The sequence below is a fragment of the Giraffa tippelskirchi genome, chromosome 8 (genome assembly GCF_054371585.1).
Source record: "Giraffa tippelskirchi isolate mGirTip1 chromosome 8, T2T-mGirTip1v1.2.pri, whole genome shotgun sequence".
NCBI lineage: Eukaryota > Metazoa > Chordata > Mammalia > Artiodactyla > Giraffidae > Giraffa > Giraffa tippelskirchi.
Genome location: NC_137282.1, coordinates 66066468 through 66083780, shown reverse-complemented (window position 1 = coordinate 66083780; position 17313 = coordinate 66066468). Strand labels below are relative to the sequence as shown.

General features: G+C 54.5%; 1 protein-coding gene and 1 long non-coding RNA gene across 2 annotated transcripts in view; one reads left to right on the top strand and one right to left on the bottom strand.

Annotated features, from left to right (window-relative positions):
* The window catches only part of LOC145517098 (uncharacterized), a 437457-nt gene that overhangs the window by 184787 nt on the left and 235357 nt on the right, over positions 1 to 17313 (bottom strand). Inside the window, exons 67-72 of the mRNA XM_081519356.1 lie at positions 16660 to 16917; positions 15933 to 16044; positions 9022 to 9279; positions 8294 to 8405; positions 1382 to 1639; positions 655 to 766 (exon numbers count right to left, since the gene is read on the bottom strand). The gene's annotated coding sequence lies outside the window, so the exon portion shown is untranslated. The remainder of the gene's footprint in view (positions 1 to 654; positions 767 to 1381; positions 1640 to 8293; positions 8406 to 9021; positions 9280 to 15932; positions 16045 to 16659; positions 16918 to 17313) is intronic.
* Positions 4457 to 8412, top strand: LOC145517354 (uncharacterized). The gene is made up of 2 exons (XR_014061991.1): positions 4457 to 4639; positions 5039 to 8412. It is a non-coding gene; the product is annotated as an uncharacterized LOC145517354 (long non-coding RNA).

The following is a 17313-nucleotide window of genomic DNA, read 5'->3' as shown; positions in this document are numbered from 1 at the left end:
CTGTGGTAGCAGCTGCAGATGGCAGCTCGTCCACAGTGCACTTCGAATGAGGTCATATGAGCGGGACTCTGGAAATGGCTCCGAAATCCAGAGAAAGGGGTCAGGGTATGTGGGAATCCGGCGGGGGTGGGGGGTGGATGAAGGAAGGTGTCCTTCCTCTCTCCAGTGCAATTTGGTTTGGTGAGTCTCAAAGCTACCAGATGGCACTTCCCAAGTCAGGCCCCTGCAGGAATCAGGGTGGGCTGCATGCCTCGGCCCCTGCCACAGGGACAAGCCACACCAGTGGCCTCCCTGAGCTCCAATGGCCGGATCTGGGGGTTCTGTCTGGGTGCACACGTCCTTGCTCTGGCCAAGTTCCCCCCTTCTCTGAGCACCAGCTTCATCCTCTCGAATGAGGACATCGATTGCTACCTTGGCACGTTACTCTCTTCATCCTGTGAAGACTCATTAGGCTTATCCTACAATTACTAGCTGGCCCGAAGAGATATCTCCTGAATCCAGATTAAGCTGGAGTCTCCTAGGCTCATCTGGCATGTCTTCCCTGAAGTCTGCCAAAACCCACACCCTTGCATTTCCAGGGACTCCCCTTAGCCAGCTGGGCAGAAAACCCAGCATGTTTCAAACAAGCTGACAGAAAAGCGGGAGAGGACTCACGGGCAGACGGCTTCCCTCAGGTCTCGGGTGGAGCTCTGGGACCACAGCAGCAACAGGCCATCCCAGCCCCTGGGCTCAGCAGCGCCCTCATTCTCACGCCGGTGGCTCTGCCCTGAGGGGAGCAGGAAGGTCACCAACTGCCGCAGGCGGACCTCACGCCCCTCCCACTGCTGGAGCCTGACCTCACCCGGCCCCACCCCTTCCCCTACCCGAGCAGGACGAGAGCTCCTCTTCCCCTGGCTTCTAACGTGAGGCCCGGCCCTCAGCCCCGATTGGGCACTGCCCCAGTCCGGAGCCAATCACAGTGGCCAAGGAGGTGGAAGGCACCGATTGGCCAGGGCCAGGTCATGTGACCATACTCCCCAGGAAACTCAAATATTACCAAGATTCCCTAAGAAACCAATGAACAAAATTATCCAGTAAAGGCAAACCGTACTTTTTAATGAGGCCAAAGTCTCAGAAAAAAAAAAAAAATGCTTCACAATGAAGTGCTCAAGGAAGCTACAAAATAAACTTTCAGAAAAGTTTAGTAGTTTTTTTAATAGGGTGACGGAGAGCTATACCTATCCCATATATGTGAATTTAGGTTTAAACTAGATTCCCCTTGGCTATTTTATAAGACAAAAAAACCCCACATCACCCCCTTTCACTCCCCCCCGCCCCCAAAAAGTGTTTTAATCTATTGAATTTTTGTGTCCTCAGTTGTGTCTGATTCACGGCAACTCACGATCTCTACACAGCCAGGCTCTTCCGTCCATGGAATTCAGGGCAATTTGTTCTGTCACAGTAAATGCCCACCCTGGGTGATCCAAACGGAAGGGCTCAGAGGCTCCTGAGAGACTAACTCCTTTCAGCTGAGCACAGAGCTGGCTCCTCACTGGGATGCCTGTGGCCTGGGGCTCCCAGAGGGGAGAGCACCACTCGCCCCACCGTGTGTTCACAGCTGGAAGTGCAGGCTGCTCCTCACTCCCCCTTGACAGTGTCCCTGAGGGCAGAACAGTGTGAAGTTAATCAAGGTGGAAACGCAAACTCCAATGCAAGCAAACTTCCCACAAGGTCTCCAAAACCACTCAGGAACAGGGTATTGGAAACTGCAGGGGATGACATGAATGGAGATGGAGACTTGACACCTTACACCGAGTTCACTTCCAGTTATCCCTAGACAAACATTCCATGAAAACTTGTCACAAATCTAGAGGAACAATGAGCAGAAACCGGACACGTGCTTTGAGTCTTCACACACAAAACTAAAAGGCAGTCCACAAAAAAAAACCAGGAGAATACAGTGCACTTTGCAAAATCAAAGATATCTACTGTGGGAAAGACCTCAGTACAAAAGCAAAAGACAGGTCATACATCGCGAGACGAATGAGTGGAAACACAAAGCTTATCAAGGATGTGTCTCCAAACAGACAAAGAACACCAACACAACAAGCCTGTGAAAACTAGGGAAAGGTCTGAAGGGACACCAGACTGAGGAAGACACACACAGAGTATCCCGGATGATGTCCAGCACTGAGGGCCTGAAGAATCAACAGTCTAGTTGTACCTCCTCAGGCCTGTGTGACCCTGGGTGAGGCCTCTGTTTCCCGGTGGCTCTGAGAGATGGACAGGGAGGAAGGGGAAGAGAAATCACTTGCATTTCTAATACTCACAGCAAAGTCTTCCAATGAGAAGGGAATTATCACCCCCACTGACAATGCCATTCACTGAAGTGATCCCCACGGGTCCATCTAACCCAGAAGGGAAGGAAGGACCTGTTCTCACAAAACGGCGAGACATGGAAGAAGGAAGATCAAGCCCACACCAATCCCTGGAAAGAGAAGCTGTGCTCAGGGCTTGAAAGAATTCCTATTTGGAAAATGATATCCCAGCCCCACAAGGCAATCCACAGCTTCGATGCTATTCCTCCCAAAATGCCAATGCATTTTCGCACCCAACCAAGAATTGCAAAAGGGGTACGGAAACAGAAAAGAGCCTAAATTGTCAATACAATCCGACGAAAAAGCCCCGATACGGGCATCCAAGGTTGTGTGAAAGGAAATTAGACGACCAAACTAGGATCCTCAGGAGAGTATCGGAGAAGGCAATGGCGACCCACTCCAGTACTCTTGCCTGGAAAATGCCCTGGACGGAGGAGCCTGGTAGGCTGCAGGCCATGGGGTCGCGCAGAGTCAGACACGACTGAAGTGACTTAGCCGCAGCAGCAGCAGCAGGAGCCGGACAGTATGCTATTGGGAATACAACAACACACACAGATCCAGATCGATGGAATAAAGTTGAGGGTCCAGACACAGACCCCAGCATCCATGCTCAACTCATCTCTGACACAGAAGGGGAGAATATCCAAATGGGAACAAGAAAGCCTCTTCAATACATGTCCATGGGAAAACCAGACAGCTACATCTGAAGAACGCTATTGGTTTTGATCTCAGACCACCTCAATATCGGGGAAAACCTCACCCTAAAGGCTGATGTCATGAGATAGCTAGAAAGAAGCGTAGGTCAAAGGCTCCTTAACATCAGAGTCTCCTTGCCATTTGCTGGGCGGAGGTAGAAATGGGTCTCTTCAAGTAAGGGAAAGAGGTACACGAAGTACACCAATGGGTTTCCATCCAATGGAACCTCTTCACAACAGAGAAGCTAAGCATTCACAAATGCAAAAGAGAGGAAACGGAACACGAGAGACTCCTTGCAAGTGGTGTATCTGAGAAGGGGTTCATATGGAAAGAGACGAAGAATGCACAGCACTCAGATTCCAAGAAACACCACCACCACCCTTGACCCTTCCCCCATGACCAACTCCGACCTAAAGCCTTTCTCTCCCTCTAACCTATCCCTAAAACATAACCCTCATCTAATCATATACACGTGCATTCCTAGCATCCATCCGTCCACACACGAGAGAGAAAGAGGAAGACACAGACTGAATTGAGAAAGGAAAAGAGAGGGACACAGCCAGAGAGAGACACGGAACCAAAGAGAGGAAAGGAGTCGATGGTCCAGACTTTTCATCAATCTGTCTCGAAGGTAGAAGCAATGACAGCGCCCATCCACCCCAGAAGGGGGAAAAGGACGGAAGGTTTGGAGAGGAAAAGACAAGAACGCAGGGAGCCATTAGAAGCTCAGCCACCCGCAGAAGCCGAGCTGGGACACTTGAACAGAATCTCAATGGAAACAGAGGACTAGAAAGATGGCCACTGTTTTCTATAAGAGAGGGAGACCTTCGAGTCTTCCTTTCGGTCCTCCAACTTGGACGCGGGGTCTCAAAACATTCAGGAGGGGGAGTGCCTTTTCCTGGGTACCACGGCACATCGAGGCCTCGTTCTGCCCCATTCTGTGCTGTGTCAGCCCAGGAAGGAATCTTTCTTTCTGAAGTCTCAGCGCACAAGCTCCACGTGATATCGGCCCCAGGTGGAAAGGCATGGAGCTGCTCGTAGGCCGACAGACCTAGGAAGCAGATGGGAGAATGACCGCCACTCTGCAGATGGAGAGACTGGGGAAACCCTGAGGGGCATATGCTTGTCCAGGGCCACACCACTTATGAGAAGAAGGAGCCTGGTCTGAGAGCAGCGGGGCCCTCGGAGCTCAGGCCCTGGCTGCACCCAGGCCTCCCCAGGGCTCTCGGCTGGGCTGGGTGGGTGTCACTGTGCCTGCACATGGCTTAAGGGTGGTGGTCGAGCAGTCAGAAACCCAGAGATTCCCTTGGGAAGTTTTGGGGAAGGGACCTCAGCACGAACCCCAAGAAATGATGTCACCTGCCGGCAACAGAACCCAACAGAACCCGCAACCCGGGTATCCAGGCCTCGAGAGCGGAGAGGAGCCCCCAGCCAGATCACTTGCTGCCGAGATGTTCTGCTGTTTGCCCCTGCCCAGAGGCCGGGGCCTCAGGAGAGCTCACAGGCAGTGTGCGTGGGCACCCTGTCGACGTTGGCTCAGGGCACCCCCGAGACGCCTCTGGCCCTTTGCCCGGAGAAACAGAAAGGTAACACGGGGAGCCCCTGGCCGGGCCAGGCCACCTCTCCCATGCCACCCGGAAACACCGGGTCCTTTGCCTGTGTGTGTGGATGCGGGTTTCTCGGGGTGTGTCTCCCTCAAGGAAGCCCAGGTGGATGTGGGGTCAGAAGCCTGCCGACAAGTTGTGTCCACACCCCAGGGGAGAGCATGCTGGGCGGGATGGGGAGAGTGCGGGCAGGGCCGGCCGCCCAGGCTGACCTCACACCCTCAGGTGGGTCTCTTTCCTCCCGGGTGGGGATCTGAGCAGACACACGTCTCTGACCCTTCTGGGCAGAGAAGTTCGAGCAGGCCGAAGCAGCGGCTCCACTGGCCAGGCCCAGCTCGGAAAACTCCCAGCATGGCTGGCTGACGGTCACTGTCGTTGCAGAGCTTCCCACGTGATGAGGCCGAGGACGGGGACACCCCATCCAGCTCCCGGAGGGAGGGGTCGGAGCACCACCCCCCCGCCCGTGAGGCCCAGTGCAGGCTCCAGGTGAGCGTGCCCACGGAGGCATCAGCCCCACCGGGGGCGAAGCGGAGGCGGGGAAGGCCTGCTGCCGAGACACCGCCCAGGATACACCCGGCGGCCCAGTCTGAGGCTGCCACGGAGCTCAGCACACCCGGCTCCGACCCAGAGTCCCGAGAACCCCGGCCTCTGAGGCAGCAGGAGGACCTGGAGCCCAGCACGCCAGAGCACAGAGGTGAGGACGCTGGGGCTGGTGTACGGGAGTGTGTGCGGAGGGGGTGCTGAGCTACACAGGGACGAGTCCCCGAAAGCTGCTGCTGGGCCTGCAGCAAGCGCTGGCCTCACACCCCCCACCCCCCATCTTGCACACTTCAGTCCCAAAAGACATCCGACCCTGGGTATTCTTTGGGAATCTCTTGGAAGCTTTCTGTCCCGGGATACGCACATGCCAAGGCTGGCCTGCGGGCAAACGATGCTTCTCCCACAGCTCTAGCACTGGCCTCCAACTGGAACCAGGCTCCACTTCCCAGACCTGTCCCTACAGAGGTGGTGGCTCCAGGTGCAGGACCCAGGGATCCACCGAGGGCAGATGGAGAACCGAGACTTGCCCTCGCAGAGACACCAGGCCAGCTGGGTACTGGCCAGCACACCGGGCAGATCGGATCTCCGTGCCTGCAGGACCCCCAGCCCCAGGCACTGATGTCCCACCCCCTCAGCCAGAACCTCCACCTCCACGTGCACCTCTACCTGCTCGGCCTTTGGCAGGAGAACCCGAGGCAGAGGAGGAGTCACCGCCTCGGCAGGGAGAGCCTGCCCTCGCTCCCGCGCAACACCCAGACGCCCACGATGACTCACCCACCCCTGCAGGGAGAACGAGCCCCCGCTCTGGACAGAGACCCAGAGCCCTTGCCGGAAACACCACGTCCAGGGGAGCGGTCGGCTCTGCAGCCTCCATCCCTGTCTGCTCACCGTGGACGCCGTCAGCTCGGTCTGCCCCCAGGGGACATGGAGTTCCTTTCCCCCGAACTGCTTTGTATTTGGTTTGTTTCCACCTTTCTGGTGATGTTTTCTTTTTTGCATGGTTTCCTGTATTTTTGTTGGTTAAGTTGGGAGTAGTAAACTTTTTCATCATTGTTGCAATTTGGGAACACTGTTGTGTAACTCTGGTGATACTGTGTTACCATCACCACTTTGTAGTTTCAGACCCGTTCCATCTGTATGCCCCACCCCCAAACAAAGCCTGGATTCAAGGCAAGCATGCCCTGTTCATCCCTCCGCCCGATCCTGAACACAATTTCATCTTTTCTTTCTGTATTCTTTCCTATATTCTTGGTGTCCCCAATCAATGACTCTCAGTGAAATGACTGAAGGAGTTTTTTTCGGACTCTCCACCTACTGTAAGACTCCACTGGAGAGTTCTCATGTTTATGTCCTTTGAACTAGCCTTTGATAGCTGAAAGGACGTTGTACGTCCTTTCAAGATACCTCGTGCCAAACGAAGCCCTTTTGGCAAATGCCATCATTATCTCCAGGCAGGCATTGCTGTTTGAAGGGTGACATCTCAGCCAGAAGGCAGAGGCTGAGCTCCTCTTGTTGCACCAGCTCCCAAAAGAAGCCAAGAAAGGGAGCTGTTACAACAAACCACCCCAACGCCCAGGAAAGCGTTCTTCATGACAGAAGGCTAGAAAATGACCCAACATCCTTGTGGCCCAGAACCCCTCTAGAAATTCACTGTTCCATAAAAAAGAGAAACAGATGGGAAGTTCCAAGGAGAGGCAATGCCCATGGCCAGTGTATTTTAGAGACGGCCTGACCGCTCCGGGGAAGACACGCACTGACAGAACCCCTTGGGAAACAGCCGTGATAGTCCTCACTGTCGTAAGGGATTCCTCTGGGGACAACCTGCCCTGGGCACCACACGAGGGAGCAGACCGGCTTCTCTTCCTCTGCCCCCACACCATTGACTCATCAAGGCAGCTCAGGTGTTCTCATGCCCTGCCTGCCTGCCTGCCTGGCTCATCCGAGAGCTGTGACCACCTCCAGGACAGGACTCCACCTTCCGCTCTCTGTGTACCGTGAATCTGCACACAGTGGGCTTTCAGAACCTTAGGAGACTTGAGCCATTCCCACTCGAGCCAGAACCCTCCCCAGGAAGGAAAACAGCTGTGGAGTCCTTTTGGCCCCAGCACTGGTTCCGAAACCCTGGCGGCTCCTAGAGCCTCTACGGTGTGAAGAGGGAGGTCCCTTTTGACAGAGCTTTCCGGCCGTCAGATCTAAGCTGCTGTTTCACTGTCAGCTGTGTCTCTTCCGTTGCAGCGTTGCAGGTGGGCCACGCTGCTCCAAAGGAGCTCACAAGCTGAGTTTCAAGGGAGGTATTGAGAGGACAGGGATGGCTACAACGTGCTGCAAACTGAGTGAGGGTCCCCACAATCCTCAGCAAAGGTCTGTGGTGTGCAAGTGGGGAGCAGAGGGCCCCCAAGTTCCAAAGGAAGGGAGGTACTCGGGAGCTAAAGCCCTTGGCTTCTGTGGTAGCAGCTGCAGATGGCAGCTCGTCCACAGTGCACTTCGAATGAGGTCATATGAGCGGGACTCTGGAAATGGCTCCGAAATCCAGAGAAAGGGGTCAGGGTATGTGGGAATCCGGCGGGGGTGGGGGGTGGATGAAGGAAGGTGTCCTTCCTCTCTCCAGTGCAATTTGGTTTGGTGAGTCTCAAAGCTACCAGATGGCACTTCCCAAGTCAGGCCCCTGCAGGAATCAGGGTGGGCTGCATGCCTCGGCCCCTGCCACAGGGACAAGCCACACCAGTGGCCTCCCTGAGCTCCAATGGCCGGATCTGGGGGTTCTGTCTGGGTGCACACGTCCTTGCTCTGGCCAAGTTCCCCCCTTCTCTGAGCACCAGCTTCATCCTCTCGAATGAGGACATCGATTGCTACCTTGGCACGTTACTCTCTTCATCCTGTGAAGACTCATTAGGCTTATCCTACAATTACTAGCTGGCCCGAAGAGATATCTCCTGAATCCAGATTAAGCTGGAGTCTCCTAGGCTCATCTGGCATGTCTTCCCTGAAGTCTGCCAAAACCCACACCCTTGCATTTCCAGGGACTCCCCTTAGCCAGCTGGGCAGAAAACCCAGCATGTTTCAAACAAGCTGACAGACAAGCGGGAGAGGACTCACGGGCAGACGGCTTCCCTCAGGTCTCGGGTGGAGCTCTGGGACCACAGCAGCAACAGGCCATCCCAGCCCCTGGGCTCAGCAGCGCCCTCATTCTCACGCCGGCGGCTCTGCCCTGAGGGGAGCAGGAAGGTCACCAACTGCCGCAGGCGGACCTCACGCCCCTCCCACTGCTGGAGCCTGACCTCACCCGGCCCCACCCCTTCCCCTACCAGAGCAGGACGAGAGCTCCTCTTCCCCTGGCTTCTAACGTGAGGCCCGGCCCTCAGCCCCGATTGGGCACTGCCCCAGTCCGGAGCCAATCACAGTGGCCAAGGAGGTGGAAGGCACCGATTGGCCAGGGCCAGGTCATGTGACCATACTCCCCAGGAAACTCAAATATTACCAAGATTCCCTAAGAAACCAATGAACAAAATTATCCAGTAAAGGCAAACCGTACTTTTTAATGAGGCCAAAGTCTCAGAAAAAAAAAAAAAAATGCTTCACAATGAAGTGCTCAAGGAAGCTACAAAATAAACTTTCAGAAAAGTTTAGTAGTTTTTTTAATAGGGTGACGGAGAGCTATACCTATCCCATATATGTGAATTTAGGTTTAAACTAGATTCCCCTTGGCTATTTTATAAGACAAAAAAACCCCACATCACCCCCTTTCACTCCCCCCCGCCCCCAAAAAGTGTTTTAATCTATTGAATTTTTGTGTCCTCAGTTGTGTCTGATTCACGGCAACTCACGATCTCTACACAGCCAGGCTCTTCCGTCCATGGAATTCAGGGCAATTTGTTCTGTCACAGTAAATGCCCACCCTGGGTGATCCAAACGGAAGGGCTCAGAGGCTCCTGAGAGACTAACTCCTTTCAGCTGAGCACAGAGCTGGCTCCTCACTGGGATGCCTGTGGCCTGGGGCTCCCAGAGGGGAGAGCACCACTCGCCCCACCGTGTGTTCACAGCTGGAAGTGCAGGCTGCTCCTCACTCCCCCTTGACAGTGTCCCTGAGGGCAGAACAGTGTGAAGTTAATCAAGGTGGAAACGCAAACTCCAATGCAAGCAAACTTCCCACAAGGTCTCCAAAACCACTCAGGAACAGGGTATTGGAAACTGCAGGGGATGACATGAATGGAGATGGAGACTTGACACCTTACACCGAGTTCACTTCCAGTTATCCCTAGACAAACATTCCATGAAAACTTGTCACAAATCTAGAGGAACAATGAGCAGAAACCGGACACGTGCTTTGAGTCTTCACACACAAAACTAAAAGGCAGTCCACAAAAAAAACCAGGAGAATACAGTGCACTTTGCAAAATCAAAGATATCTACTGTGGGAAAGACCTCAGTACAAAAGCAAAAGACAGGTCATACATCGCGAGACGAATGAGTGGAAACACAAAGCTTATCAAGGATGTGTCTCCAAACAGACAAAGAACACCAACACAACAAGCCTGTGAAAACTAGGGAAAGGTCTGAAGGGACACCAGACTGAGGAAGACACACACAGAGTATCCCGGATGATGTCCAGCACTGAGGGCCTGAAGAATCAACAGTCTAGTTGTACCTCCTCAGGCCTGTGTGACCCTGGGTGAGGCCTCTGTTTCCCGGTGGCTCTGAGAGATGGACAGGGAGGAAGGGGAAGAGAAATCACTTGCATTTCTAATACTCACAGCAAAGTCTTCCAATGAGAAGGGAATTATCACCCCCACTGACAATGCCATTCACTGAAGTGATCCCCACGGGTCCATCTAACCCAGAAGGGAAGGAAGGACCTGTTCTCACAAAACGGCGAGACATGGAAGAAGGAAGATCAAGCCCACACCAATCCCTGGAAAGAGAAGCTGTGCTCAGGGCTTGAAAGAATTCCTATTTGGAAAATGATATCCCAGCCCCACAAGGCAATCCACAGCTTCGATGCTATTCCTCCCAAAATGCCAATGCATTTTCGCACCCAACCAAGAATTGCAAAAGGGGTACGGAAACAGAAAAGAGCCTAAATTGTCAATACAATCCGACGAAAAAGCCCCGATACGGGCATCCAAGGTTGTGTGAAAGGAAATTAGACGACCAAACTAGGATCCTCAGGAGAGTATCGGAGAAGGCAATGGCGACCCACTCCAGTACTCTTGCCTGGAAAATGCCCTGGACGGAGGAGCCTGGTAGGCTGCAGGCCATGGGGTCGCGCAGAGTCAGACACGACTGAAGTGACTTAGCCGCAGCAGCAGCAGCAGGAGCCGGACAGTATGCTATTGGGAATACAACAACACACACAGATCCAGATCGATGGAATAAAGTTGAGGGTCCAGACACAGACCCCAGCATCCATGCTCAACTCATCTCTGACACAGAAGGGGAGAATATCCAAATGGGAACAAGAAAGCCTCTTCAATACATGTCCATGGGAAAACCAGACAGCTACATCTGAAGAACGCTATTGGTTTTGATCTCAGACCACCTCAATATCGGGGAAAACCTCACCCTAAAGGCTGATGTCATGAGATAGCTAGAAAGAAGCGTAGGTCAAAGGCTCCTTAACATCAGAGTCTCCTTGCCATTTGCTGGGCGGAGGTAGAAATGGGTCTCTTCAAGTAAGGGAAAGAGGTACACGAAGTACACCAATGGGTTTCCATCCAATGGAACCTCTTCACAACAGAGAAGCTAAGCATTCACAAATGCAAAAGAGAGGAAACGGAACACGAGAGACTCCTTGCAAGTGGTGTATCTGAGAAGGGGTTCATATGGAAAGAGACGAAGAATGCACAGCACTCAGATTCCAAGAAACACCACCACCACCCTTGACCCTTCCCCCATGACCAACTCCGACCTAAAGCCTTTCTCTCCCTCTAACCTATCCCTAAAACATAACCCTCATCTAATCATATACACGTGCATTCCTAGCATCCATCCGTCCACACACGAGAGAGAAAGAGGAAGACACAGACTGAATTGAGAAAGGAAAAGAGAGGGACACAGCCAGAGAGAGACACGGAACCAAAGAGAGGAAAGGAGTCGATGGTCCAGACTTTTCATCAATCTGTCTCGAAGGTAGAAGCAATGACAGCGCCCATCCACCCCAGAAGGGGGAAAAGGACGGAAGGTTTGGAGAGGAAAAGACAAGAACGCAGGGAGCCATTAGAAGCTCAGCCACCCGCAGAAGCCGAGCTGGGACACTTGAACAGAATCTCAATGGAAACAGAGGACTAGAAAGATGGCCACTGTTTTCTATAAGAGAGGGAGACCTTCGAGTCTTCCTTTCGGTCCTCCAACTTGGATGCGGGGTCTCAAAACATTCAGGAGGGGGAGTGCCTTTTCCTGGGTACCACGGCACATCGAGGCCTCGTTCTGCCCCATTCTGTGCTGTGTCAGCCCAGGAAGGAATCTTTCTTTCTGAAGTCTCAGCGCACAAGCTCCACGTGATATCGGCCCCAGGTGGAAAGGCATGGAGCTGCTCGTAGGCCGACAGACCTAGGAAGCAGATGGGAGAATGACCGCCACTCTGCAGATGGAGAGACTGGGGAAACCCTGAGGGGCATATGCTTGTCCAGGGCCACACCACTTATGAGAAGAAGGAGCCTGGTCTGAGAGCAGCGGGGCCCTCGGAGCTCAGGCCCTGGCTGCACCCAGGCCTCCCCAGGGCTCTCGGCTGGGCTGGGTGGGTGTCACTGTGCCTGCACATGGCTTAAGGGTGGTGGTCGAGCAGTCAGAAACCCAGAGATTCCCTTGGGAAGTTTTGGGGAAGGGACCTCAGCACGAACCCCAAGAAATGATGTCACCTGCCGGCAACAGAACCCAACAGAACCCGCAACCCGGGTATCCAGGCCTCGAGAGCGGAGAGGAGCCCCCAGCCAGATCACTTGCTGCCGAGATGTTCTGCTGTTTGCCCCTGCCCAGAGGCCGGGGCCTCAGGAGAGCTCACAGGCAGTGTGCGTGGGCACCCTGTTGACGTTGGCTCAGGGCACCCCCGAGACGCCTCTGGCCCTTTGCCCGGAGAAACAGAAAGGTAACACGGGGAGCCCCCGGCCGGGCCAGGCCACCTCTCCCATGCCACCCGGAAACACCGGGTCCTTTGCCTGTGTGTGTGGATGCGGGTTTCTCGGGGTGTGTCTCCCTCAAGGAAGCCCAGGTGGATGTGGGGTCAGAAGCCTGCCGACAAGTTGTGTCCACACCCCAGGGGAGAGCATGCTGGGCGGGATGGGGAGAGTGCGGGCAGGGCCGGCCGCCCAGGCTGACCTCACACCCTCAGGTGGGTCTCTTTCCTCCCGGGTGGGGATCTGAGCAGACACACGTCTCTGACCCTTCTGGGCAGAGAAGTTCGAGCAGGCCGAAGCAGCGGCTCCACTGGCCAGGCCCAGCTCGGAAAACTCCCAGCATGGCTGGCTGACGGTCACTGTCGTTGCAGAGCTTCCCACGTGATGAGGCCGAGGACGGGGACACCCCATCCAGCTCCCGGAGGGAGGGGTCGGAGCACCACCCCCCCGCCCGTGAGGCCCAGTGCAGGCTCCAGGTGAGCGTGCCCACGGAGGCATCAGCCCCACCGGGGGCGAAGCGGAGGCGGGGAAGGCCTGCTGCCGAGACACCGCCCAGGATACACCCGGCGGCCCAGTCTGAGGCTGCCACGGAGCTCAGCACACCCGGCTCCGACCCAGAGTCCCGAGAACCCCGGCCTCTGAGGCAGCAGGAGGACCTGGAGCCCAGCACGCCAGAGCACAGAGGTGAGGACGCTGGGGCTGGTGTACGGGAGTGTGTGCGGAGGGGGTGCTGAGCTACACAGGGACGAGTCCCCGAAAGCTGCTGCTGGGCCTGCAGCAAGCGCTGGCCTCACACCCCCCACCCCCCATCTTGCACACTTCAGTCCCAAAAGACATCCGACCCTGGGTATTCTTTGGGAATCTCTTGGAAGCTTTCTGTCCCGGGATACGCACATGCCAAGGCTGGCCTGCGGGCAAACGATGCTTCTCCCACAGCTCTAGCACTGGCCTCCAACTGGAACCAGGCTCCACTTCCCAGACCTGTCCCTACAGAGGTGGTGGCTCCAGGTGCAGGACCCAGGGATCCACCGAGGGCAGATGGAGAACCGAGACTTGCCCTCGCAGAGACACCAGGCCAGCTGGGTACTGGCCAGCACACCGGGCAGATCGGATCTCCGTGCCTGCAGGACCCCCAGCCCCAGGCACTGATGTCCCACCCCCTCAGCCAGAACCTCCACCTCCACGTGCACCTCTACCTGCTCGGCCTTTGGCAGGAGAACCCGAGGCAGAGGAGGAGTCACCGCCTCGGCAGGGAGAGCCTGCCCTCGCTCCCGCGCAACACCCAGACGCCCACGATGACTCACCCACCCCTGCAGGGAGAACGAGCCCCCGCTCTGGACAGAGACCCAGAGCCCTTGCCGGAAACACCACGTCCAGGGGAGCGGTCGGCTCTGCAGCCTCCATCCCTGTCTGCTCACCGTGGACGCCGTCAGCTCGGTCTGCCCCCAGGGGACATGGAGTTCCTTTCCCCCGAACTGCTTTGTATTTGGTTTGTTTCCACCTTTCTGGTGATGTTTTCTTTTTTGCATGGTTTCCTGTATTTTTGTTGGTTAAGTTGGGAGTAGTAAACTTTTTCATCATTGTTGCAATTTGGGAACACTGTTGTGTAACTCTGGTGATACTGTGTTACCATCACCACTTTGTAGTTTCAGACCCGTTCCATCTGTATGCCCCACCCCCAAACAAAGCCTGGATTCAAGGCAAGCATGCCCTGTTCATCCCTCCGCCCGATCCTGAACACAATTTCATCTTTTCTTTCTGTATTCTTTCCTATATTCTTGGTGTCCCCAATCAATGACTCTCAGTGAAATGACTGAAGGAGTTTTTTTCGGACTCTCCACCTACTGTAAGACTCCACTGGAGAGTTCTCATGTTTATGTCCTTTGAACTAGCCTTTGATAGCTGAAAGGACGTTGTACGTCCTTTCAAGATACCTCGTGCCAAACGAAGCCCTTTTGGCAAATGCCATCATTATCTCCAGGCAGGCATTGCTGTTTGAAGGGTGACATCTCAGCCAGAAGGCAGAGGCTGAGCTCCTCTTGTTGCACCAGCTCCCAAAAGAAGCCAAGAAAGGGAGCTGTTACAACAAACCACCCCAACGCCCAGGAAAGCGTTCTTCATGACAGAAGGCTAGAAAATGACCCAACATCCTTGTGGCCCAGAACCCCTCTAGAAATTCACTGTTCCATAAAAAAGAGAAACAGATGGGAAGTTCCAAGGAGAGGCAATGCCCATGGCCAGTGTATTTTAGAGACGGCCTGACCGCTCCGGGGAAGACACGCACTGACAGAACCCCTTGGGAAACAGCCGTGATAGTCCTCACTGTCGTAAGGGATTCCTCTGGGGACAACCTGCCCTGGGCACCACACGAGGGAGCAGACCGGCTTCTCTTCCTCTGCCCCCACACCATTGACTCATCAAGGCAGCTCAGGTGTTCTCATGCCCTGCCTGCCTGCCTGCCTGGCTCATCCGAGAGCTGTGACCACCTCCAGGACAGGACTCCACCTTCCGCTCTCTGTGTACCGTGAATCTGCACACAGTGGGCTTTCAGAACCTTAGGAGACTTGAGCCATTCCCACTCGAGCCAGAACCCTCCCCAGGAAGGAAAACAGCTGTGGAGTCCTTTTGGCCCCAGCACTGGTTCCGAAACCCTGGCGGCTCCTAGAGCCTCTACGGTGTGAAGAGGGAGGTCCCTTTTGACAGAGCTTTCCGGCCGTCAGATCTAAGCTGCTGTTTCACTGTCAGCTGTGTCTCTTCCGTTGCAGCGTTGCAGGTGGGCCACGCTGCTCCAAAGGAGCTCACAAGCTGAGTTTCAAGGGAGGTATTGAGAGGACAGGGATGGCTACAACGTGCTGCAAACTGAGTGAGGGTCCCCACAATCCTCAGCAAAGGTCTGTGGTGTGCAAGTGGGGAGCAGAGGGCCCCCAAGTTCCAAAGGAAGGGAGGTACTCGGGAGCTAAAGCCCTTGGCTTCTGTGGTAGCAGCTGCAGATGGCAGCTCGTCCACAGTGCACTTCGAATGAGGTCATATGAGCGGGACTCTGGAAATGGCTCCGAAATCCAGAGAAAGGGGTCAGGGTATGTGGGAATCCGGCGGGGGTGGGGGGTGGATGAAGGAAGGTGTCCTTCCTCTCTCCAGTGCAATTTGGTTTGGTGAGTCTCAAAGCTACCAGATGGCACTTCCCAAGTCAGGCCCCTGCAGGAATCAGGGTGGGCTGCATGCCTCGGCCCCTGCCACAGGGACAAGCCACACCAGTGGCCTCCCTGAGCTCCAATGGCCGGATCTGGGGGTTCTGTCTGGGTGCACACGTCCTTGCTCTGGCCAAGTTCCCCCCTTCTCTGAGCACCAGCTTCATCCTCTCGAATGAGGACATCGATTGCTACCTTGGCACGTTACTCTCTTCATCCTGTGAAGACTCATTAGGCTTATCCTACAATTACTAGCTGGCCCGAAGAGATATCTCCTGAATCCAGATTAAGCTGGAGTCTCCTAGGCTCATCTGGCATGTCTTCCCTGAAGTCTGCCAAAACCCACACCCTTGCATTTCCAGGGACTCCCCTTAGCCAGCTGGGCAGAAAACCCAGCATGTTTCAAACAAGCTGACAGACAAGCGGGAGAGGACTCACGGGCAGACGGCTTCCCTCAGGTCTCGGGTGGAGCTCTGGGACCACAGCAGCAACAGGCCATCCCAGCCCCTGGGCTCAGCAGCGCCCTCATTCTCACGCCGGCGGCTCTGCCCTGAGGGGAGCAGGAAGGTCACCAACTGCCGCAGGCGGACCTCACGCCCCTCCCACTGCTGGAGCCTGACCTCACCCGGCCCCACCCCTTCCCCTACCAGAGCAGGACGAGAGCTCCTCTTCCCCTGGCTTCTAACGTGAGGCCCGGCCCTCAGCCCCGATTGGGCACTGCCCCAGTCCGGAGCCAATCACAGTGGCCAAGGAGGTGGAAGGCACTGATTGGCCAGGGCCAGGTCATGTGACCATACTCCCCAGGAAACTCAAATATTACCAAGATTCCCTAAGAAACCAATGAACAAAATTATCCAGTAAAGGCAAACCGTACTTTTTAATGAGGCCAAAGTCTCAGAAAAAAAAAAAAAATGCTTCACAATGAAGTGCTCAAGGAAGCTACAAAATAAACTTTCAGAAAAGTTTAGTAGTTTTTTTAATAGGGTGACGGAGAGCTATACCTATCCCATATATGTGAATTTAGGTTTAAACTAGATTCCCCTTGGCTATTTTATAAGACAAAAAAACCCCACATCACCCCCTTTCACTCCCCCCCGCCCCCAAAAAGTGTTTTAATCTATTGAATTTTTGTGTCCTCAGTTGTGTCTGATTCACGGCAACTCACGATCTCTACACAGCCAGGCTCTTCCGTCCATGGAATTCAGGGCAATTTGTTCTGTCACAGTAAATGCCCACCCTGGGTGATCCAAACGGAAGGGCTCAGAGGCTCCTGAGAGACTAACTCCTTTCAGCTGAGCACAGAGCTGGCTCCTCACTGGGATGCCTGTGGCCTGGGGCTCCCAGAGGGGAGAGCACCACTCGCCCCACCGTGTGTTCACAGCTGGAAGTGCAGGCTGCTCCTCACTCCCCCTTGACAGTGTCCCTGAGGGCAGAACAGTGTGAAGTTAATCAAGGTGGAAACGCAAACTCCAATGCAAGCAAACTTCCCACAAGGTCTCCAAAACCACTCAGGAACAGGGTATTGGAAACTGCAGGGGATGACATGAATGGAGATGGAGACTTGACACCTTACACCGAGTTCACTTCCAGTTATCCCTAGACAAACATTCCATGAAAACTTGTCACAAATCTAGAGGAACAATGAGCAGAAACCGGACACGTGCTTTGAGTCTTCACACACAAAACTAAAAGGCAGTCCACAAAAAAAACCAGGAGAATACAGTGCACTTTGCAAAATCAAAGATATCTACTGTGGGAAAGACCTCAGTACAAAAGCAAAAGACAGGTCATACATCGCGAGACGAATGAGTGGAAACAC